This window comes from Euwallacea fornicatus, chromosome 3 (genome assembly GCF_040115645.1).
Source record: "Euwallacea fornicatus isolate EFF26 chromosome 3, ASM4011564v1, whole genome shotgun sequence".
Classification (NCBI taxonomy): Eukaryota; Metazoa; Arthropoda; class Insecta; order Coleoptera; family Curculionidae; genus Euwallacea; species Euwallacea fornicatus.
Genome location: NC_089543.1, coordinates 238,834 through 263,244, shown reverse-complemented (window position 1 = coordinate 263,244; position 24,411 = coordinate 238,834). Strand labels below are relative to the sequence as shown.

Sequence of the window (24,411 nt, the reverse complement as noted above, 5' to 3'; positions counted from 1 at the left end):
TTGTAAAAAATTAATGGTAAATCAGAAAGCTTCAAATGTTTTAAATAAATCGGACGCACGTTATTTTTTCAGGAAAATGTTCTGCTAATTACCTTCATCTATGGAGTATTTCAATGTTACGAAAACGCTCCGGATTTTGGAGAATATTTAGGTGAATCCAATGTACCTATGTTGTATAATTGTTTATGTAACAAATACCGGTTTTATCAAATTCCTCTGAAAACTAAGAAAGTTTGGTGTAGGATATATAACAGCAAAAACGACTTACATTTGTTCCTCTTTCGCACCGGTTGTTATAAATAAGTAGGATTCGTTTTCAAATATTTTCTATTCGGAAAAATCATTAATGAAGGTTTGATCCGAACTTTACAAACCCTCTCTGTATGTTTTAATAATTTGAATCTTATGGGCCTGATTCCACTAGGTTGCACTTCCAAAGGGATAATAGATCTGTGACAAACAACAAAAAAAAACAATAGATATTCAGGACAAATAGTTTTATACGAATATTACTACGTACTAAGAAAGTTGTCTAATTAACATCCTGATATTGTCTTGTTTTTTTTCATACTATCCGGGTAGATCAGAGTGCTCCATACTGATTTGCAACCAGTAAATCAAACATCACAATATCTGATATAATCAGGTATTGCTAAGCAACGTTATCGGACTCTAATTAAGGGACTTCTTTGAAAAATTGCAGTCATTGAAATTAAAGAAAACTTTGCTACTATGACCATAATGGGTACTAATTTTAACCCAAAGATAATTTAAAACTTTGCAATATTCTCCTTTTTGCATATAGATAAACAAATAGTAATAAAACGCATTTGCCATAGATAGCAATTGTGTTATTTTCAGATCGTAATACCTTTATCCGTTACACTACAGTATGAATAATAGAGGGATATAGTTCATTACATTTTTGCATTATTCGCCGATATTGTCCAATCTTGTACTGCAACAGGGCCCCTATTGAACTTAAAATACATCTACTGACTTGAATAACTATAGGGTTTTTCGAGTATTATTGTAATAAAAATGTGCGGTCACATTAATACGCTTAATTGTCTTTGAGGAATTCAAAAGACGACGGAATTATATAAATCATTTTGACTTCTATAAATTTAATTGTGTCCGTGTACGACCATAATTTATAGAGTATATTCAAATTAACAGTTGTCCAATGGTGGAAATAGACATGGGAGATATTCTATCATCAGGCGGAGATTCCGGTGGAATCGTCGGTAGCCGGTTTCACATTTTTTTTTAGAATATCCCAAGTATAAATCTTGAGAGTAGACATTCCAGGTTCGCGTTGAAAAAAGCGAATGGAAAATACGACTTACTCTTATTAACATAATAGTAATCCATCGTTGAATAACAATACCCGCTCACATTTCACTGCACAATCGATCGTCAAAACCGATAAACGGTCGTGTCATGTATAATAGCAGATTTAAAATCTCGGTTTTGTATAAGCGAAAATACCGAAAGTGATGGGAACTAAAAAGGGCATTAATTTTCGAAAAGCGACGTTCCGAGATGAACCGCCAATGGTAGAGGCGCTCGAAGGACTATATGACGTTCAACTGAAAGGCAAAATGTCGGTAGGGGCTGCTCGAATATTCAGGTCAGGACTTCAAGCACGAGTCAATTCCTTTCCCAAACTTTACAGGGTTTTTATCGGCATTTCTCAAATCCTTATTTCCTCGGGACAAAAACAATCGTTTGTCTTTTGCAGCAGATTAGGGTTTTATAGTCTTCCTGTTTTTCGTTCTCAACCGTCCACTTTCTTAAGTGGAGGTGCAAAATTAGGCATATTTACAGTCAATATTTGTTCAAGTCTAAGTTACATACTTCCTCCGAGGGGTTTAAACAACCTGATAATATCTACATACAAGATTGTTAGCGAGGTTGTTAGGAAATATGTGTTGATGTTTTGTTTTAAATTATTACATTTTTTACATACATATTGGTTCAAAGCAAACTGTACAGTGTTAAAAAGTTATTTTAACTTCAGTATGGTTGATTAATTAGCAGCCGGATTCCTGAAATCTCGAATTGAAATCGAGGATTATTTTGCGAGGTTCAATTATATTATTAAATAGAAATTGGCCTCGATAGAGTAACTCTATTTTTATTTGCCACTTTGTGAAGTGCTTCTCCGGATTTCTGAATAAGTTTTACACTTATCCTTCCCATGAAGCAGTTTGCAGGGCCGAATGACTGTCCAACTTCCTCCTCTTCCTCTCGTGTTCCAACCTGAAGTACAGCGGAAACCTCGGACTGGAACACTAAGGTCGTCTCCCAAAAGAAAGAGTTTGTCCCTCCCTATATCTCGATGACTGTGTATATAGTTACTTGTAATTCCTCAGTGTACCAAACATACTTGTTGTCCGATGCGAACTGAAGGACTTTCGTTCCTCTCTTTCTCGAATGTTGTCCGCCAAGAGATTGTTTTAGCTTTACTCACTCATTTAAGTCCTCCTCCTCCGACAGAATGATTTGAATATCCCATCGAACGATCTCAGCAATTCGCGAATCACCGGTTTCGCTTAGTGTTTGCAGGCCTCGATTCTCCCATAGGAAACTGTAGCCTCCATCCTGATTATATAGATCGAAAGGTTCGACAACTTCGACAAGGCATTATCGGCCGCTCTCAGCTACCATCGTAATTCCGAATATAGTATATATATATATATATATACATATATAGGTGATGGCCAGGCAACCACCCTCTGCAGTGTCCTCAACTTAAACATATGGCAGATCTTATCCATAGCTCTGACTACCGTTTCATTGGACGCTTTTTTCTCGTGGCTCGTTCAGATTAGGTCTTTGGCGGAGGTCGCCCTCAAATGCTTCGCTTGTAGATTCAGTAGTAAGGGTTTCCCGAACAGACCAGTTTGTCTGAATTCCAATCTTCGTCTTTGTTCTGCCGTAGGGACTACGAGCTCCGTCTTGTCAGGTTTGACAGACAGTCTCGTCTCACTACACAATTGTTCTATTGTTCAACAAGCAATTCGCATTCGGTTGCAGGCACTGCTAGCGAACTGACCCGGTATCATCACCAGCTTGTCGTCAGGGCACGCCTGCGCGCTGAATCCCTCAGTTCTGTGAACCGGCTCTCGGGTCAAGCGGATTTCATACTCAGAGATTTATACGCAAAAGTAGGGATGCACGATACGATACGCTTTTTCGCAATATCGATATTTTACCTTTCGATACTCATCATTTTGTATTAATATAATCAGACCGATACGTTCGACATATCGATACGATTTCTTGCGTTGGATATTTCAGTGTGCGCTAAGGTACTGGTGAAAGTAGAAGCTCCTAATAAATGCACAAATAATCTCGTCCTGTGGAGAAAAAAGTGAAATGATGAAGGACGGACTGTCATGTGGTAGCATCGGTTTCAACGTTACCGTCTTTCTATTAACCGTGGTGGTTGGCGAAAGTTAAATGTTAAACGTAAAAACGAACATAAAAGAAACGGCGATTTGTTTCCCTTCTGCATTGCTTTGCGGCACTCTCTAAGGCAGACGTACCTAACTATTTATTATTTCGTAACTGTGCATGGTGTCTCTAATTTATCAACCTAACTACAGAATTATGTTTTTGCTGAAATATCGAAATTTTTCCCCCGTGCATATGTGTAGAGAAAAAAAGCGATCAGTGTCATTGTTTTCCTTTCGCGTGCGATTCTTGTTACGGTTGACAGATAGCGACTTTGGACATCCGCACCAGTGCGGTAGTGACTGGCGAAAGCTATCTACGACTGCCTAATACGTTATCAGAGGTCATGATAAAGCAAGGATAGTCGAAAAATTCGGTCATAGTGTCCCACTGTGTGCGCACTGGTGCAGACACCTGAATTCGCCATCTGTCATTCTGTCAGCCGTAACGAAAATCACACGTGAAAGAAAAACGCTTAGTGCCCTTGGTGCAGTTGTATAGTAGGTTTTGTTTCACAGTTTGTTTCACCTTGACCTGAAACTTGTTGAATACTTTCCAGACGTTTTTCGCGACTTTCTAAATATTTCTACTCTGTTTTTCAACTTTCAAGTTACTTGAATCAGAAATAAAAACCTCACGTTTTTAGAAGCACTTTTACCAAACATAAACCATAATTTTTATTTTCAATAAGGTAGTCTGAACTTGAAATATTGTACCCTCCCTTAGAGACCTCTCAGAAAGCGTTATTGCCTCCTTTTGAGGTTTGCTTTTATCAAAAGCTAAGGAGGACGTAATAAATATAAATACATCCAAATAACTGCAAGAGTTTTAAGATCCCAGACCGTTTCTCGTTCTAGAACAACCGCTTTCCACTCGTAAACAAGAAACTCTCAATGTTCTACCAAGGAGGCAATCATATTTTCAATAAAGTCGTTGCGGGCTCTTACAAGTCTCCTCTTGCTTTTGATGTTTGCATCCCATAAATTGAGTGGGTCGTAATAAATAAAAGGGGCAATCGCTCTAAGATCGATAAATATAGAAGGGGGTCTTAATAGAGGCGTGATTGAACCCGAGATGGGAAAGCTACCGGCAAAAAGCCTAATGAAAAAATCCTATTAAATTCTGTTTTCGAGATATACCTTTTAGCGGCATTCGCCTGAAGCACAGCGATTTAATTTTGTCCCCTTCATTCTCCCTTTTCTTACTACTCAGATCAACGTTAGGACACAGGAATCTGCTAGAATAGCCCGAGATGGCGAATTTCGTGCTATTCAACGTCAATCTAAACGCCCTAATAAATATTTTTCTCTCCCTTTAATTCCAGAAAATGAGCTCCAATTAATAACATCTTATTTTATGAAGGGACAAAGGAAAAAACGTCTCCTCCGTTGCTGTCTAATGCGTAACAGACAGTCCTAACTAATAAGAAACATCTCAGATTGCCTATACATAGCAACGAGTTTATCATAGTGAGAATGCCTCGACGGATTCCCACAATTTCGGCATTTGAATCTCAGATGTGACAATTTACCTAGAGCATATCTCTGTTGTCAGATATAGTCTAGTTTGATATTTAAAATATTTTGAGCGATTCCAAAACTAGTATTAACTATTAGACACGACAACGTAATAGGAAAATCTTGTTAAAATTCAATTCATATTGAAGTAGAGATATTACAGTTTGACCAAGGAGCATCGACCAGGCAAATATGCTAAAAACAAAAATATGCACCACATAGTATCTGCATAATTTTGATTGGGCGCTCTCAAATATTGACCAGCAAGGGATATAATATTTGGCTTAACATTCCATTGAGTTTATTTTAATGAACATTTTATTAAAATAAATATTCAAATAAATTTGTGGAACGTTTTTTCAACTTCCGCGCATACATTGAAATATAATGCTGAATTTAAATCAATATAATAGACATCTCCCATTCGATTCTCACTCTATGCCCTAAAAACCTACTATAACGGGTAAGTCGTACTATGGGTGTTTTTTTTTAAAGACTTTAAATTGAAGTCGAGACCACCAAAAGGCTTTAACTTATTCCAATTAGATATTGAGGATGAAAGATATTTAAATTTCAGAACCAAAAACAAAAGGAATGAGTGGCTAAAAGCTGCTTAATTTGGAGCAATCTGAAAAGGCAGTTCTTAATGATATGTCAAAACATTCCTTGTTTAAATTAGACCGAATCAGGGGATCATTTACATTGGCAACGATGCGATGTAAACAATTGTATGTCATTCGCGTCCCACAACGAGTTCTTGTTCTTTTGTATTCGTCTTCATATCGGTTGAGAGTTGGTCTTTTTTCTGTCTCGTTATTCAAAATATTGCCCGGTTGGATGAAAGACATATATATTTCTTATTTTTTATTCTGCGAGCTCATTTTTACAGGATCAAAGCTACGTATACGGTCGATTTCGTTTCGTTAGTACTTTGTGTTTCCCTGAACAGAAAAGCAGAAAAGCGAAATGTTGTCGCTAACAAGCGATTCTAAGGGATCGACGAATATTATATTGATAGATTTCTTCTGTATCTCATTGTGTTCACTGAATCTGGATGCTCAGGTAAAAATAAGTGATTTTCCAATCGAACAAATTTTATCTTTATCGTATTTCTTTTATAAAACTTTTTAAAAGGAGACATTTGCCGGTCTCGTCCGACTTGGTAAATCAAAAATTTTTTCGCTATTGACAAATATCCGTATCTACATATGTATAAGTCCAAATCCGACGCAGATTAAAAATCGAGGTGGTCCGCTCTAAGCTGCAGATCTAAACATAATCCCCTGAAAGTATTAATCTTCAGAGTAATTTTAATAATTCGAGTGCCTGCATATTTTCCGCAGAATTTTAGGGTGACAATTCATACACATACTCAACAAAAAGTCCTGGGTTTAGGAGTAAACTTGAAAATAAATTATCGCTCTCCCCATCTCCTCCCTGATCCGCGGGGAGAGAATTGTTTAGCTTTTATTACTTACAGCAGTGTCGTCTCTCAGCGTCACCTTTTCTACTTTCGCAACTTCATGTCCGGGAATAAATCAGACCCTAATTTCTCTCTGTGCTATTACGTTTTTATGAACAAAACATTGATCTTCTTGTTAATTATTTATTATTTTTTTCATATATGTTTATTAACCAAAAAAAAATCCCGGAAATTTAATTTTTTAGTAAACTTTCCGCATTTTTCAATTTGCCTCCAAATTCTACAAACGAATATAATTTTATTTTCCATATTTCGATTTTCGCAATTTCACAATAATATTACTGCTCTTGCACTTTTTAGAATCGTTGCCTCGAATTTTTTTAATGCGGCGTAAAAGTGTAACACTTAACCTTTCAAGACGAATTTAAATCAATTATTTTTGATTAAAGGAAATATTCAAATTTTAATAGATTTGAAATAACGTATTTGTATTCGCTTTCAAAAAATTCGTAAGGGAATAAGAATACCACCACTTTGAAAACATTTCGGTTCAAATCGAACCATTTTGAAGCAATTATCCTTAATATTTCAGAAAACGCCGAACTCGTCAATGCAATATCTCAAAAACAGTTTAAAAGTGGAGTGTAACAAAATAACCCTAAATTGGGCAAATCTATGTCGAAAAATAACAATTATCTAGCATTGTAAAAAATCAGACCGTGGAAGTTTTACTGCTGATTGTATCAAATTATTATCTACAATATTATTGAATATTAGTGCTGATCAAAGGAAACTTTTTCTTTACTGGTGGATTTTATCAACGGTGATGGGACAATGGATGAAATTATTTCTCGAGCATGTAGATAATGACTGATGGGTCGAAACTAGATCATAAACAAACCAACAATACTTCAGAGAATATACAGTTTATAAAAACAATTATTTAGCGATTTCGGATCTACGTTTATTCAATTTAAATGTTTGTTTTTATGAATTCTATATCCTTTGAAAGTTTGTTGGAATGTTTATGAAACAACCTGTATATAGACTTAACATGCGCGCGTTAATCCCTGTTTATTGGTGGGAGGAGTTTCCGCGCACTCGCTCTGCGAGCACACACACCGTGCGTTCTAGTTTGAAGGCTATAATTTCTTTCTTCGTCTTATTTGAAGCAATCATATTTGAAAATCTCGCTGGCCATTTTAATTAGGCTAAAGTAGTACCGTTGAGATCGTCTAAGATATCTACCCCATTGAACAAAGATATGATGACCTTCTTGAAGTACAAACACAGCCACTGCTGACTCCTCTGCTTGTCCCAACATGCAACTATTTTTAATGCCCCATCGTATTAACGTTCAAATTCCTAATAATTTATAATAAACGATGTGAGACACATGCATGTAGCTAAACATTTAAAAAATGACACTATTCTCGGAACATTTTTAACAACCGTACTAAATTAAAATATTTAAGGAAATGTGAAAAAAAATGCAAATGGAGAAACTGACAAAATCCTTAAGAAAACCCTATTGAAAAAATAATAATTAATACATTTTCAAGGGGTAAACTGAAAAATATCGATAATATCTATTTCTATTCTTTAATCTCTTTAACGGTTTCTTGTAAAACTTGTCAATATTTTAAAACGATTCGTAATTGTACAATTTGAATGTAGATACAACCATTTTCCGTATGAGTGGTTTGTCGAATTTTCCTGCCTCGTACGCCTCTGTCGAAAGTAGCTAAACATAGAAACAGAGCTGAGATCGTGCCATGTTAGTCATCCATGTGGCGGTTGTCCTCTTACACCATTGTTATCAAAATGGTGACACTGAGGGGTGCAAACAGTGAAAGCGGTATAATATGTTTATTAACTGTTTTTCATTTCAGCCCCTTCCGCTTTGCTCCCCTGCCACCGAAAAATAATTATTCCTAAGACCCTTCATGAAGAAATATATTAGAGGCATGTGCGGCATTATGGCTTGTTAATCCGATCGAATGTTTTCGCAATATGGTCAAAATAAAACAGTGGTGTTCCATATGGATAAAATAAAGATAAGATTTCTTGTTTCTTTGTATAGGTAAAGTCGTGTAAATTACGTTGCAGTAAAGTGTGCATGCCGATTTAGGCTCAAAGTCAGATAATGAGAGGGCAGTGTTGTCCTGCAAGACGAGCATTTAATAAATCGTAGTAATGGAAATTAAACAGGCTTTCCCGAATTTGCAAAGTCTTCCTGATTTAATCAGGTCCTTGCGCGGTATACAGTGAAATACGTACGCTACACGGAAATTATGGATACAGTTATTGCTATTCGTCATTAAATTTGCATACATTTAAATAGTGCCTACGGCGCACTTTTTAAATTAAATTTAAAAAGAAAATGAAACTTCGTTTAAAATACAAAACATAGGCCAGGAGCGGGCGGGGAACGAAAATAATTTAAAACTTGCCATTAATCCCGCGCGGTTTAAATTATTTTCAACTCGAATTTTCATTACTTTTTCCTATGGATAATGAAAAGAGGGAAGCAAGAAAGTTGGGGGTGAAAGGGTTGATAAGTTTGTTACTTTGAGGCTTGAAGACGTGTTAAAATTGTCATTGAAACAGCTCAAATACCCAAAGGAAACGCAATTCGCTAAGAAGTCGAGAACATTCTAGCTCGTCTCTGTGGACCGAGGTAATAAGAACGCCTGTTTGTTATTAGCTCAATTCGGTCATAACGATTGACATTTTATTGCGCCTCCACAACGAAATAGCATTGCACAAGTATTTAATAAATCATAGAATACCCTGCCTTGTATATACCTGATTGTTTTACCTCGCAACAAAGGAATGCCGCAACACTATATTGTAATTAGTATGGTGGCGCCTCGAACTAGGAACTTCGCCGTGAGTAGGTAGATGTTGCAGAAAGCTCTAAGACAAGATAGAACTACAAAACAACCGTTACTTAAGATGAAATAACTATCCAAACAAATCTTTGCCTTTATACAAAAATATCTCCGACGATACTTACACGTCGACGAATTTTTATAAATACTCTTGGTGCATTTATTTCACGCATTCATGGTTCTCTGATATAGATGATACGAAATTAAATAAAATGTGCGTTCAAATAGCCAATGCTCGAAAACGGTATTTGGTTAAACCGGTCAAATATAGATAACAATAAATATTTTAAAATAAATAGGCTGAATTTTACTGCTGCCCGGTCCAAATCAAACGTCTATTTTATTCTCGATGATTTATTTCATTTATCATTTCCATAATAATTTTTAAAAACATTTATTATTTTTTGAACGTATAAAATTAAAATTTTTTTGACATATTACTTTCCACTGTATACAATTAGTTTGGCACTTTTATCTTCTAATAATGCTACTCGAATTTTCTTTATCAGCCACGAAACTTCTGTGATTTCTATTACGCTGCCTGTGAGACCCAATTTATCGTTGATAAGAGAGTTAAATATTTGAATCAGCGTTAGACCCATAGCGTGATAAGACATGATTAGGGCTCGAACGACCTCTTCCTTTTTATTATTTGTCTCAAATTATGTTGTTGAAGATTATCATCCAGTGTAAATAGTGTCGTGAATATTAATAACTCATCGTGCGCAAAATAACAAGGTCTGCCATTTTAAGCTCGTTTTTCAACCGTAAAAAAATTAATGTTGCTAGATTACCCACGAACCCCAGATATCTGTGCCGGCCGCCCTTATATATCCAAGATCAATCATTAATTTCAGCCCCCAAAAAGGGCGTTATTTCATTTTTCCTTAATATAACTTTTCCTAACGATGCTGATAACGATCAACCGAAAATACTCAGACCAAGAAAACTAATCCTCAAGGAAACCTTAACAGCTAACCTGGCACAAAATCTAATTTTCTTTCCCTACTCGGAGCGAACCTTCAAATGTATGAAATCTATTTTTTATTCCCTCATTTTTATATCTTTGTATAACAAGGGGATGTCGCTTCTCGATATAGTCTACCCCAACTCGGAGGGGTGAAAAAACTGCTAAGAGTGTCCATCACTCTATTTACTTTGTTCGGGTTTTTATTTACATTTCAGTGTATCGTTTGAGATTCGCTGCACATGACTGCATAAGGGTGGACACATATGGTTCAAACTTTAAGCAACATATTTCGAATGTAGGTTACCGAAATTTTCTAATGCTATATATACCTCAAATATTTACCTAGCGATAAAGCAGAGCATTAGCTGTTACCGGGCATTTATCGAACATCTATGTATATTGACGTTTGAGCCCAAAACCAGTCACATTAGGAATTCACAGGGCAATATTTAGTCTAGGAAATAGGCGATAAAGGCATTAAATAAATACATTGAAAACTTAATATTTACCTAGTGAACCGTTTATGGTTCAAATGAAATTTCATCACCCCAGAGGTTTGATTTATAATATTTACAGACTTCATCCTGCCTCGTAACGCGGATGGGATTGAGAGATGAATACAAAGTACCCCAGACAGGAACACGAATTATTACGTATTCCATCCAAAATCACGCCACCCTACGGCCAATCCATACGTATAAGTCATAATTCTATGATTTTCTGATAAACATTTTGAACATAACCGATTTAGAAAATTCTTTTTTCGTAGACGTGCTTACACACATTACAGTATGAAAGTTCTGAGAGTTTAATGCACATCTAATGACTTCGCATTTTCTTCATAAGAAAGTGCGTTTTTGTCGATTTTCGGAGCATCATATTCTCTAAGCATACAAAGATTTTGTGTACATTAAGATGCTGTTTCTTGAGAAAGTGGATATTTTGTTTGCTAATGTGCGTGCCACGGAATTCCTTTAAGTGTTTTCCCCCTCGATACATAGTTTGGGCTTACGGTCGATTAATATTGATCGATTCAAAAAACACCTCTAAGTTGTATTTTTTTCCTTGCCACAATACCACAATCCAATTATTATTATGCAGTTTTTGCTTTTCGATCAATTGAAAATCTTCCTCTCTCGCCTCGAAATTCTCTGAATATTTCGAGATTTTAACCTAATGTGCACCTGAAACATGATGCGTTTTCCTGGGTGAACATTTTCAATACGTTACTTTCTATTTTAAGCAATTCAGCACTTCCGTCAAGTTAGCCGCATTGTGTGTTGCATAATTGTTTTCACAGTACAGGATCATTAATAACAGAAATAATCATTAATGATTGAGCCATTAAGTTAATAGAGTAATTAATAAAGTCTATGAAGAACATACTCTTATGTAAATTTCCTTTTTGTTCGAGGAACATGTGGCATTTCTCTGTCGTTGAAAGTGGAAAAGCTCTCCTTGTGTTTTTCCTGAAATTATACCATTCTTTCTCGGTTTCAAAAACCTTAGAAAAACTAACAAAAGATAAGGAAGGGATTTACGTTAAGAATACATTATCGAAACCCCAGACGCCCAACAAAACATCTCAGCTGGAAATATTCTTTTTATGTCGGATTTACATTTAACTGGTTTCTCTTACCTTACAATATGACTTCTTATGAAGGGAAACAAAAGTGGTGCCCAGATGTTGAGATTTCTCGGGCTGTTCGGGTGTAACAGCGGACCCAAAAATTTTAAAGAGAGATTTTCGGATTAAATTTGTCTTTGATTTAATACGCATTTATTTATCACTTCGTCAGAGAAGTCCATGCGGAGGTTAGAAACAGCAGATAATAATTTTAGGATAACCTTCAGTATTTTTTTTGTGTAGCCGCGAAGGGTCACCACCTTTCTTTGAAATTAGTCCACTCACTCCGATATCTTCACCAGCCGTTGCAGTGGATCCGTTCGAAATTGCCTGTTTCGGCAAAACGGCACAAGAAGATACGGCGCGAAGAAGAAGAAGAGAAAGAAATCGGTTTATACGGCCTTGCATCTGTATATACCCAGAGTGACCTGGTCGGAACGACTTAAATGCGGAGTTGAACGTCCGAAAGTGACCGAACAATCCAAACATTATAATTTATGAATAACAATTCTTACCTAAAAGTAATTAAATACTATCACCTGCTCATTATTATAATTAAATTATAGGCAGGGACTGCTACTGCACAAGCACGAGTGGTACTGATACATTTCGTTCGCCTGTTACGTACTCAATTAAAATGTTAAATGAAGCAATTTTTTTCGAGAACACTTGCCTGGAGTCGATACTTCACTAGTAGGAACGCTATAACTCGCGAATAACCGTCATTAGAGGATAATGTTAGGACGTCGTTACTACCAAAGCCGCCATTCTGCATCGGTATCATCATCAGGAGGAAAACTTTATGGAAATACCAGAAAACCGCCTAAGAACTAATTTCGCGGTTTGTTCCGAAAGATGCCTAAGCCTTAGCAAGGTAATGACAAGGAAGTTGTTTTTGCTTGATAACGACGTATTAGGTACATTGAGTTACCGATGAAATTACCTTCCTAAGATTATTCGATATCGATTATGGTATTCGTTTCTGAGAAACGAGTATGTACATACCGAGACGGCCAAATTCTCGAATAAATCAATTAAAATTTCAGGGAAGTTTTTTCACTGTAAGTGCTCAAAAACGTCAAATTTCAATATTAAGCAATGTTTTTTTTTTATATTACAAACAAATGTAAAAGGTCACCCATGATGTTTCTTTTATGGAATTACCTTATCAGGGATTCTAATTCATCATTTTGCCTCTTTAATTTGGATAGACAAAATCGACCACATGGATGACGCTATGTAGGCCTATCTGTCAAGTTAAAAAATACAATACTAAAAACAAAATTTGGTATGTATTGTTCCACCTTGTATATTGTCAGCATATTATAAAGGCAACTTATGCAGCTACAAGTCAATGTATGCTGAAAAATAAAAGCAGAAAAAGCTATCAAAATATCATAAATTATGGCAACTTCACTTTGTAAATACAACAAATACTTAATGTTATATTTCAAAAAACAGTAGCGTCACCTTGGCTAAAAATATAAACTGCACGGTGCTAAATAATCTATTTCTTAGAAAGCGTGTTTCAAATTGAATTAAACTGCAAGGTTAGGCTTAAGAAAATGATAACACATGGTTTTACTAAATAAGAGTCCGATATTGCACAGGATAATTTTTCAAGTAGTGTTAAGACGGAAAGTTCTTATAAATATGTCTTTTAACTTGTGTAATTTACAAGATACGGGGCATCAAAGTTGAAAAAATAAATCCCATATATTTTTTTAAATCTTTTGATCTGTTCCAGCACACTACGAAATTTTGTATCTGGTGGTTTTTTGGAATGATAAGTTCAAATTTATTGACGATTTAGTTGTATTTTCTAGAAGGTGCCACAACTAACCATTAGGACGCTAATTATCCAAAAGTACTAAAATAATTGATTATTTTACTTTTTATCCGCAGAAACAAGGAAATAACACTTCAAAAATTAAATAGTATTAGTTTTTAGTCAAAAGAGTATAAAATTTTTTGTAATGATAATAATCTTTCTTTTTTATTGCGAAATATGGCTAGATAAATAATAATAATTACAATGAGCGTTGGAAATGTCCTCCTTGTGTAATGCATGCATTTAATATCCTTTTCGTTGAATAGCGAACTCTGAAAAATTCTAGGAGGTTGTCGAATCATTTAACATGATTCTATTATCCTATTTCTGAGATTAAAAGAATCATAATGCTCGCTTGTGGCGCCCACTAGAAGATACAATTAAATCTGAAAAATTTGAATTTCTCATCCCAAAAAATCAGCGGATACGAGACTTCTTAAATTAACTGGTAGAGATCGAAAGATATTAAAGAATATGTTATTTATTTTTTCGATTTTGATAATCTGAGCCTTGAAAACTAAATGAGCGAGAACACATGTTTATAAGAATCTTCCATCTTAAAACTACTAGAAAAATCGTCCTATGCAATATCAGGCACTCATTCAATAACACCCTGTATGCAATCCTTCTAATTGAAGAGTTTTCATAGTTAGGTACGATCTGTAAACATTGCTGCTTGTATCTTGGCTTCTTTAAGACTCTTCGTATGGCCCTGAAATAATATATCAACTATCGATCACTCTTTGAAAAATTCAACGCCCGATAGGCATTAAAATCAATTACATCCTGGTCCATTCCTACAGTAATACTAGAAAAGAAAATGGTTACAACTTTTAGGTTTTTTTGTAGGTTAGTTCTTGTAAGAATTTTACACTCGCCAGACAAATTATTTCTTAGGATCGGTAATGGTACTTGGTGGCCTTTGTTAGGATGATTTACTTGTTTGAAAAGTACTATTGTGATTCTTCAGCCTCAAAAGTATATTAATTCATACATTTTCAAAAGTGGCCAGTCATAAACAACTTCATTTTAAGCACAATTAAACAAGAAGACAACACAAAGTCCAAGGTATCGGAATAAAAAAGCAGATACTCAGATAACCCAAGAGGGGAATGAAAAACTCAAGTAGGTATTCAACCATTTTTGACTAATGGACTTCGAGATAGCTTAATGCTGTTAGCATGTTCGGAGTACAGCTCACTATCATAAACAGATTAACATTTTTTCAAGATTTAGTGTCGTATATCTGCTTTCGACTTTTTACTGTAATGGTTTAATGGGTCTGTCCTCCTCGGAGAGATCATTCGATGGGTTGGACGCCTTAACTTGATGTCGAATAGCGGCCGTGTAACTTGACTTAAGTGAATTTTACTCCAATCAGCAAATGGAAATTGTAATATAAAAAACATGTTTTAATACGTTGCCTTCCCCGAAATAATCCCACAAATGGAGAATTCGCAGAAGTGGCGCAGATGATAACGTTATGCGTTTATCCTGAAAACATCTCATACCTTACGAACATTTTTTCACTACTTTCATTTCCCTACACCCCAGCTTTTGTCTTATACATTTTACATTGTTTCTGATGCGATAGCGAATGCTTTTTTCGGAGATGTCTTACTCCTGGAAATTGAATATGCCTCACAACGCCTTGCTCAGTTTTCCCATTTTTCAAGCAAGTATTGAAATACAAGCGTTTTGCGTCATATATTTCTTACACGGGAAAAAATCCTTCGCACTGATTAAATAATCCATGGTAAAATATCATTGCCATTAAATTAATTTAATCTTAATCTTCGCACCCATTTACCATTTTAATTTAGAGCGCCATTTTAATATCTTTTGTAAACCTGGATACGTGTGGAGTTTCTTGGGAAATTAATGCTGTAATGGCATTAACGACACTGAATAAATAAAGGACCGGCGTGGTGCAAATGCATACCTTAAACAATTACCCACTTTAGGTACTCCGGAATCCACGAAAAGAGGGTTAACAAATTTTCCGCAATGTAAACTGACTGCTAATGTATTATTTACATTTGCACTTAACAACATTTCCTCTTAGGGTCTTGCTAATTATTAATAAGGTGTACATAGCTCGCTAAGTTCAGTTTTTCGTACACCTAGATTAGTAGATTTCAAAGCGTCTGTAAAAGCTCCATTTCTACATACATCACGCTGAGCGCATCGAGCGTTGGTGATTACAAGAACAACTTTAATTTCTAAAAAAACCTCTCTAATCTCTATCCATTAGTTGATATTTTTATATGGAAAATCGGTTTATTCCTGCATTATTTTTTCATATTATATATGCTTTGGATGGCTTCGTTGCCGCTTTGTAAAACAAATCAATTTCAACACTCACAAAAGCTTTGTTGACATCTATGTGAGGCTTGTCCATAGATAGTTCTGACACATTTTTTATATTTTACATTGACACCGCCATAACCCTTTTTAAGGTCACCAACAAGCTTGTTCAGGTTAACAGGTTCGTATAATTAGTTTCGTAAAGAAACAGAATATATTACAATACATATACATTTAAATAAGTTCTAGTGTTTAACATTGGTTATGATGGTCATGTATGATGAAAATCTATGGAACCCTTTATCATCGTGGGAAGGGTTTTGTTAAAAGGCCAACACAGCTTTTGACACTTAGAACGTGTAGCATTAAGAATGTTTTGTTTTGCAAGACCACGGAGAAACCTGAGGATTGTCAGGTCAGTCGATCAAAGTGGAATTTAAGACCGAATTAAGCTACGACATGCATGCAGCAGAAAAGGATTAAGGATGAGTCCAATAACAATAAATATTTGAGATCACTCGAGCGTCATCATTTATATATAATTCCGGCTCCCAACAATGTTATGATCACACGAATAGTACAACTGCAAGTCATCAGCATATTGATGAGAATTCAAGTGCCTCATATGACTGATGAAATCAGCAGCGTAAATTGTGAAAAGCAACGGGCCTAGAATGCTACTCTGGGAAACTCCTCTAACAGTACTTGCAAGCCATATAAAACAGGAGCCCCTTCTCTCATTTGCAGTCGACAATTTCATCACAAACTTTAAGCAGGGGTAGTGGTGCACTACTATAGCGTTTAAGTCGACTATGTAAGAAGTATTCGATCAATTGTTTATTTAACGTTAATTTCTCTGATACTTTTAATATTATACACAGACGATTCAAAAGCACATTTCCCATTTGAGGGAAAGCACTAGCGGAAAATGCTGGAATTAAGGGTACAGGTCAAATGAGATAACAAATACGGTATAGTCAATGATACTATCATTAAGTCGAATCCATTATTTTCTATAGCATTAGACTTGACACTAAACTAGAAAAAGTATAAAATAGAAAAAGCAGAGGTCTGAATTTACAGCAGGTATGTCATTCGGCTACCACAGTATTTTTAAAAATGATTTTGTATTACCTTTGAAGTAATGATTAAGATAATGTTTTTCTATTGCCTAACTGAGGTTTCCACTTTTCACAGGTATTTACAATTATTCCTGGATGTATCACTCCTTTTTTTTGTAACTGGTGGGGAATTCCTCTGAGGACTCCTCAGATTTATCATACTTCATCTTAGTAATTCATGAGGCTTATAAGCAACATAGTTCCAGCTCTTAACCATCGCGTTACGCTGTATATTTGATTTTTTTAGGCAGCTTCATAACTAAAACATCGACATGTTACAACCGACCAGGTGATTATGAGCGACATTTCCAACATCCAGAATTTCGGGATAGCAGATGAGACCAACCCTTTATGCAACTATTGATAACATCAATCAAGGAAACCCTAAATTATAATGATATGCTGAATGTTAAAGCTCTGTCCTGCGCCACCTGAAAATGCAAACATTCGAGATGGCGCTCATAACCATTTTCAATATTTGCCATACATAACTGGGAAATGAAGGATGATAGAATTTCCTTTGTAACGTTAACGCAATCCATGTTCATATAATGTTTTAGTTCTAAAAGCACTCTTGCCTTCGTTGATGAGCCGAAGAGCATTTTCAAATATAGAGATTAAATTTTTCTGGAAAACCTGTCTCCTCACATTACTCTATTGGTTCATATTACCAAGATGAGAAGACCTCTTATTTACAGGAAACGATAGGAACGAGCTATTTGGCGTTTATTCAAGAGTTTCGTGAACGATCAGTTGTGTATTGTCTTAACAAAAAAAGCAAACATTAAAATTTTTCAATGTTCTCCATTATGAAGAGCGTGCCCTCAGAATGTTTAACTGTATTCACAAATTTACACCATTTGCCTGTTTATTCTGCCACCAATCAAGCAAAAATCTATGGAACGTTTTTACCATATCCAATATGGATTCTTGATTGCCCCCACAGTTTAGCACAAATGATTTATATTTACTACATCTGCTAAAATTGAATTAAATTAGCCAGTAAACTAAATTAAGGGAATTATTACAACTACAACAGGCTGCTACTTCCACCTCGCTGCTTCGCTCTCACTATGGCGAAGCAGTAAATTAAGGCGTAGAAATTAGGGTATAATTACTTTAGGCAGCTGCTTTATGACAAGTATATCCTGTCATCTATTATCGTCAAATTTCTATTCCCGTAGTGAGCGAAATTGGGTTTTTATTGTTAAATATGTATTTTATTAAAAGGAGAATCGCTCTCCGAAACACGTATTTTGATAATTTGACGCTGACAATATTGAATAATATAAATTAATGTAACCTATTTCTGGATAACGGTTACAAGCTTCATTTTTCCTACTGTTATTTGGAGTTATATAACTTGGTGAAACATTTATTGCAGTCTACGTATAAACACTGACTATTTAAAATGTTCGGAGTTTTTCTTAAACTCTTTTAGAGAGACCTCCAAAATACGGAACACGAAACATTGTTTTTCTAGATTTTTCTATAAATACTCGACTGTTTCGTCGAACCGAATTACATTGTTTCAACTATATATATCAAATTACCCCACTGCGAATAGGTGAATAACATGCCATTTCATTGTAGTATAAAATCGATGTTTTATGTACTGTACCCGTTGCCTTTGCTCAATTCCACCAATTAGTGCGATGATAAATTAAACGGTTTTATTTCAGATATTTGTGAAAGAAATAATAAGTATCAAGCCAAAGACCTCCCAAACAGCAGTGAAGCGAAATTGTTATAATTTAAACTTATAAATTGAAGTCATTATTCGTAATTTATGTATATGCTGAAGATAATTAATTGTCCCATTAATTTTATTTAGAATTTGTTTGATATCTGTGAAATTGTGATACGAGCTTGTTTGATGCCCTATACATAGATGAGATCAGTGGCGCACAATGGGGCCTATTTATTTGGCGTTAGGCATTTATATACGTTTTTATTACTTTTTTGATGATTGTGATAATGGATCGCGAATTTTAAGGGCGCGATTTAGTTCTCGAGTGCAGAAAATTTCTCTATTTATAATTCACCACTGTGTAGTTTATTATCACCAATAAACTCGATTCATGCAATCAGCAACTAACTTTTATGCTTCAGGGTGGCATTACCGCATTTTTACAAGTTTTAATGACCACCACTTTATCATTCGCTTTACTCCTTCTAGTTAGTACACTCTATGTGGATTATGAAGTTTACAAAGGAACGGTTAAAAAAACTTAACCAAATTACGATGCACTAAAGTAATATGAAATTGAGCGAACACCACTCCACAGATAATGGGAATTCATATTTCTGCTTCGAAACAATTTTATTTGTTAAATTGGATAGCTTGCATAGCGTTTCTCGGAAATATCAAATCTAAATTTACTTGAACAATCCAGGCAGGTAAATGTTTTAGCAATGTAGACCTAACAACTAAACTTTTGTCGTTTAATAGCGGTTTGTATTTTTATTTGTCTTAAGGATAATATTTGATTAAAATTAATGGTGCGGTATTCCGAACATTGTTTGGATATTATTCACTTGGTGAATAGGCAGGTGCAGTTTGTTAAGGCGAAACTGTAACAAGAATTAATCGCTTTTTTGGTTGCATTATGAGAAATTGCGCTAGTTGCTGGAGAACATTTTTCAACTGCGAAGTTTTCTTGTACGTGTGTACTGCTGTCATGAATATTTAATATTCATTACCTTAATGCATCCCTTACACAAATGTTGTGTTTCGTACCCAATAAGAATTAGTTCCGCTTTTATTTACCCTTGCTCGTTGTGAAGCCCAGGTAAATGAACTTTTACTCCCTTTAACAACGAGAATGCGACGCTTTTAAACTTAAACTGCAGCGTTATGTTTTACTACTAATTTGAAAGTTTAAACAGCCATATTATAGAGTAACTTTTTAAGTGCCTGTTGTTTCAGTATTACCTATTATTTCAGTGCGACGTGGAATTATCTTTTATGGGCAATTGGATGGGAAAATGACCATCTTTTGTTCGCTATGAAGATGTTACTATTCAACATATAAGCCTCGTAAAGCCAAATCAGTAGAAAGTGTTCGTAAGACGCCAATTATTTTATTTTAGGCCGATTTTACCGAGGAACGCGCGGTAAGATGCCTTGAGCCACTGGTCGAAATCACCGCTATGCCAAGGAATGCAGGTATCAAAATCGAGTTTAATATTGGTACATCATATTAGTCACGAAATCTCTTAAGCTAGCGCTCTGGATTGTTCGTGAAACCCTCGAACGTTCCTTGAAATCGTTTCTATAGGGTCGTGTACATGCAGTTTAATTGTTGCTACCTATGGCTTAATTACCCAACCAGACATGAAAAATGCAGGACCTTACCTTAAAGGGTACTAAAGCACTTTACCCCATAAGTTGAAAAAATCTGCAAATATAAACATCACTGGTCACAGTTTTTCACAGCACTTTTTACGTGTGCCCACGAGAAATAGCGTTAAATCCAGTTCTGGTCGTGATGCATCTTTGATATGGTAAATACCAGCATGAAGAAGTGGGACCGAAAGTGGAGGCCAGATAGTACTAAAGAACCGTAGATTTGAACTGTTTTTCGCACGCCCGGTGTGTATTCTGCCGTCACGAACAATTACGAGAATTAAATGAATTTTCTTTATCTTTTATTAATCTGTTTTGAAATTGTTTAGTGCAGGTACGGTTCACAGACCAACTTCGACAACTCAATACACATACTAACGACGACGATACCAGCGACATTTCAGGTAAGCGGTTTCTCAATGAAGTGCTTTAGCGGTTTGCACGACTGCGCACCGAATTGTCATTCCGGGAAATTTAAAACTGACAAAGCAGCCATTTTCTTCATGTAAGAGCTTCATTGTTATAAAGATCCTTTGGATTCTTTTTTGCAGATAAAACCGTTTTTAGTTAAACAATTGATGGAAAAACGCAGGCCATCTTTGTATTTGGCCCCCACAACAGCTGAACAAGCCTTAAAACTGCCACGTAAATCTGATGGTAAATAGTAACAGATAATTTCAACTTATTTTTGTGCACCATAATTAATAACTATCTGAAAATAGTTGAATATATTATTTAGTTTGTCGTTTGACTATACAGTTTTTTGCCTCACAATATGCCTCTTGAAATAACAAATTCACTGCACGCATTGTGAACCCAAGGAATTCCATCAAGAAGTACCCATGTTGCTTACAACTCATTTTACTGCTACTAACCGCCATCTTACGATGACGATGTAAATTCAGCCCTCTCAGTAGACGGTTATCTATACGTCAGCAAGGGGGCAATTAAATGAATGGTTCGGGTTTTTATCGTAAGGTTGCGCTCGAGATGTTCGGTACACCAAAATACGGTCAATATCCCATTAATCGGGGATTGACTATTTTAAGCATGTCACCAGTTTTATTATAAAGTTTAATTTAAATAAAAAACTTGCACATAGAATCTTGCAAATATAGGATTTTTGCTCCATAGTTATATGCGTAGGCAGCAAATGGATCTCCCATTTTATTGATTCAATGGGCCCTAAATTGTCGATAAATTGGTATTCGTAAATGACTAATGGTGAAATTTACTACATTAAAACCTCCCTTGAAGGCCTTCGATATGCTAACACATATATCTGATGAATACGAGTTCTCAAGTCCTAAGAGAGAACTTTGATTTGCTTCCACTGGAGGGGTGATGAATTTATTAAATATTTCGCATTGAAAACGTGAGAAATCGGGACGTTCACCTGCTTTCAGGCCACGTATTTGTAAAAGAACTACCTGCCTGATGCATTAATACATTTATTTATTGGGCCATGTGATGATAACTTGAAACCGAAATTAATTGTTACAAATGTTTGACGACTACGTAATTTTAATTAAGAAATTCGTCGCTAATTTCGTAATTGGCTATTTCAGTCTGTTTCGTTGAAACAATGAGCGCGATTTCTGACATTATTATTAGACAAACTGCTGATTACATCCGGTCTAAAACATAGTGCCGGCTTAATTTGATTTTAAGGGTTTAACAGCATCCTTATCCTGTCCTCTGTTTTGCCGGAAAGTTCCTATCCACTGTTGTTCTATTATTGTCTAATTCAATGCATTACGGCCAATCCGTAGTCATTCCACGGGGACCAGTTATCTCTACGTTTTGGTCGCCAGGGCCCCATTCGATGCCTTTCGAAATCGACCAGTTTTCCTTCGAAGAAATAAACCAAAAATGAAAATCTTGTAACTACAGTTAGTCAACTACAGTAGTGAATGAACTAGTCTAAATAAACTGATGCCTCAATGGTCCCGTGACCTAAAAATTTCACCTCGCCATAATAATATCGGTCCCAAGGAAATCATGTATATAAAATGGGCTAAGAAGGATGGTTACTCTCCCTAGAGGTGAACTGTGGGAGGGGGCGCTTGCATATCATCTTAAAGTTTAATTGAGTCTTGCCCCTCGGGAACTAAACACCGAGATTGCTTGGGAATTCCCTTGTGAGCAGCTCCTGACTCTCCCGACACCAAGTTGAATCGCAAAGCGTCTGCCTTGACTCGATTTTCCCTTCGTTCGTCGCCACCCAATACCCACCCCCTTTATGCCGTTCTCGGGTACTGATGTTAGTTGCTCATATCTAATATTAATACGTGAAGCTCCAGCTCGCCGATAATAATAATTAAAATCGCATTTTAAACCCAGCTAGCAATTTTGTTTCATTAAAAGTGGAGTGGAGAAAACCATGTTATAAAACATCTATTCTCGTAGAAACATTTCTAAAAGTTCGGCACTGTTCTGCACTTATAGGCTTACAAAGAGATTAGGTCACAAGATAATCTTTTCGTACCTCAAAAACCATTATTTAAAAGTATCGCCAATTGTTAAAAAATATTAATTAACATAAACTATTTTATAAGTTTCATCGAGTTTTACAAAGTTAGCCACGCAAACCGTTCATTAAAATTGTAACCCAATGAAATTTGTTTTCAGGCTAGAATCGACCATTACGAGTCCAAGTAAAATATTTTCAAAATAGTGGCACTTGCTGTCATACTGGAAGTGACTATCAACTCTATTATCTTAAATGGAACCCCATAGTTTTATTTGTAATTTTTTAGATTTCTCGTTAAATTTTAAGGTGAGTATGTAAAGTGACTTTTGTCTAAAATTAACCGCTTCCGAGTTATATCGAAAAATGTGAAAATTTCGAGAGCTACTAGATCCCACGGTAATCTGTATTGTGTCTTAACCTTTCAGAATTTTGGAATCAGTGTTCTGGGGCTCAAAAAAGACATTCCTAAACTAATTTCGTTAATACGTTACTGTAATTAGTATTTTTTTTAAGGTTGGTCTGCCACATGCAGTAGACGCTCGAAAATGCAAACAGGCGATAACAGAAATATTGAGTTAATGTAAACTCCAAATTCGTACTATAGGACCAAGTGGAACGTGCGATAATGTGAATAATGCGTACGCTCGATGATGGAAGCAGTTCTTGGCGACAGACAAAATAAAGCGAAAAATAATAGGAAAAGTATAAAATCTGTAATCATTTAAAAATTTTAATATACCCGTTGATTATAACTGTTCAAAAACTGCTCGAATCACTAACAGTATATTCCCGAAATGGTTTCACTAGCACTTTGTGCCTGAGGTATGACTGTGACTTTGTAATCACAAATGATCTACATATTCATAATTTGAGGATTATTTAATTTATAGGTAAAAAATTAGCTAAAAGAACAGAAGCTTTCCATAAGAGTATTGTTATCATTAAATAATGCACCAAGTCATCCTTCAGATCAACCATCTGAGGAGCGAGGATTGGTCAATTTTGTTACGCGCATACCGCCCAACGTAACTTCATTTAACTATTTGGGTAATGTGAACCACACTTTATTTGAATTAGTTTACATTATCGAGTGTTTGCTGTACATCGTAGGAATTGCACAAAAACGAATATTGAGAGCATCTCATAACATAAAACGCATAGTTTAGGATTGCCATACTTTTTGAAATTCTTTTGCATATCTTCTCATAATTTTAAGTTATGCGTAACACTTCTCCCTATAACTCTCGAATTTAGCATTTTGCCTTGACTTCGATGCTAAAAGGGATTACGGTTGATTATACATTGTTGGAAATGTTGTATAACGGATATTGACGCATTTTTGTAAAAGTGCCACAAAATAAATTATTTTTGTTGCTACTCTATCAAGTAACTTAATCGTCAGAACTGTAATGAAATATTTATATAACAATTTCATAC

General features: G+C 35.5%; 1 protein-coding gene across 6 annotated transcripts in view; it reads right to left on the bottom strand.

Annotated features, from left to right (window-relative positions):
- Window positions 1-20,651, bottom strand: part of LOC136350531 (latrophilin Cirl-like) — a 69,714-nt gene extending 49,063 nt beyond the window's left edge. For all 6 annotated transcript variants that reach the window (XR_010734167.1, XM_066302333.1, XM_066302331.1 and 3 more), the window contains exon 1: window positions 20,511-20,651. The gene's annotated coding sequence lies outside the window, so the exon portion shown is untranslated. The remainder of the gene's footprint in view (window positions 1-20,510) is intronic.
- Between the last annotated feature and the right edge of the window lie 3,760 nt (window positions 20,652-24,411).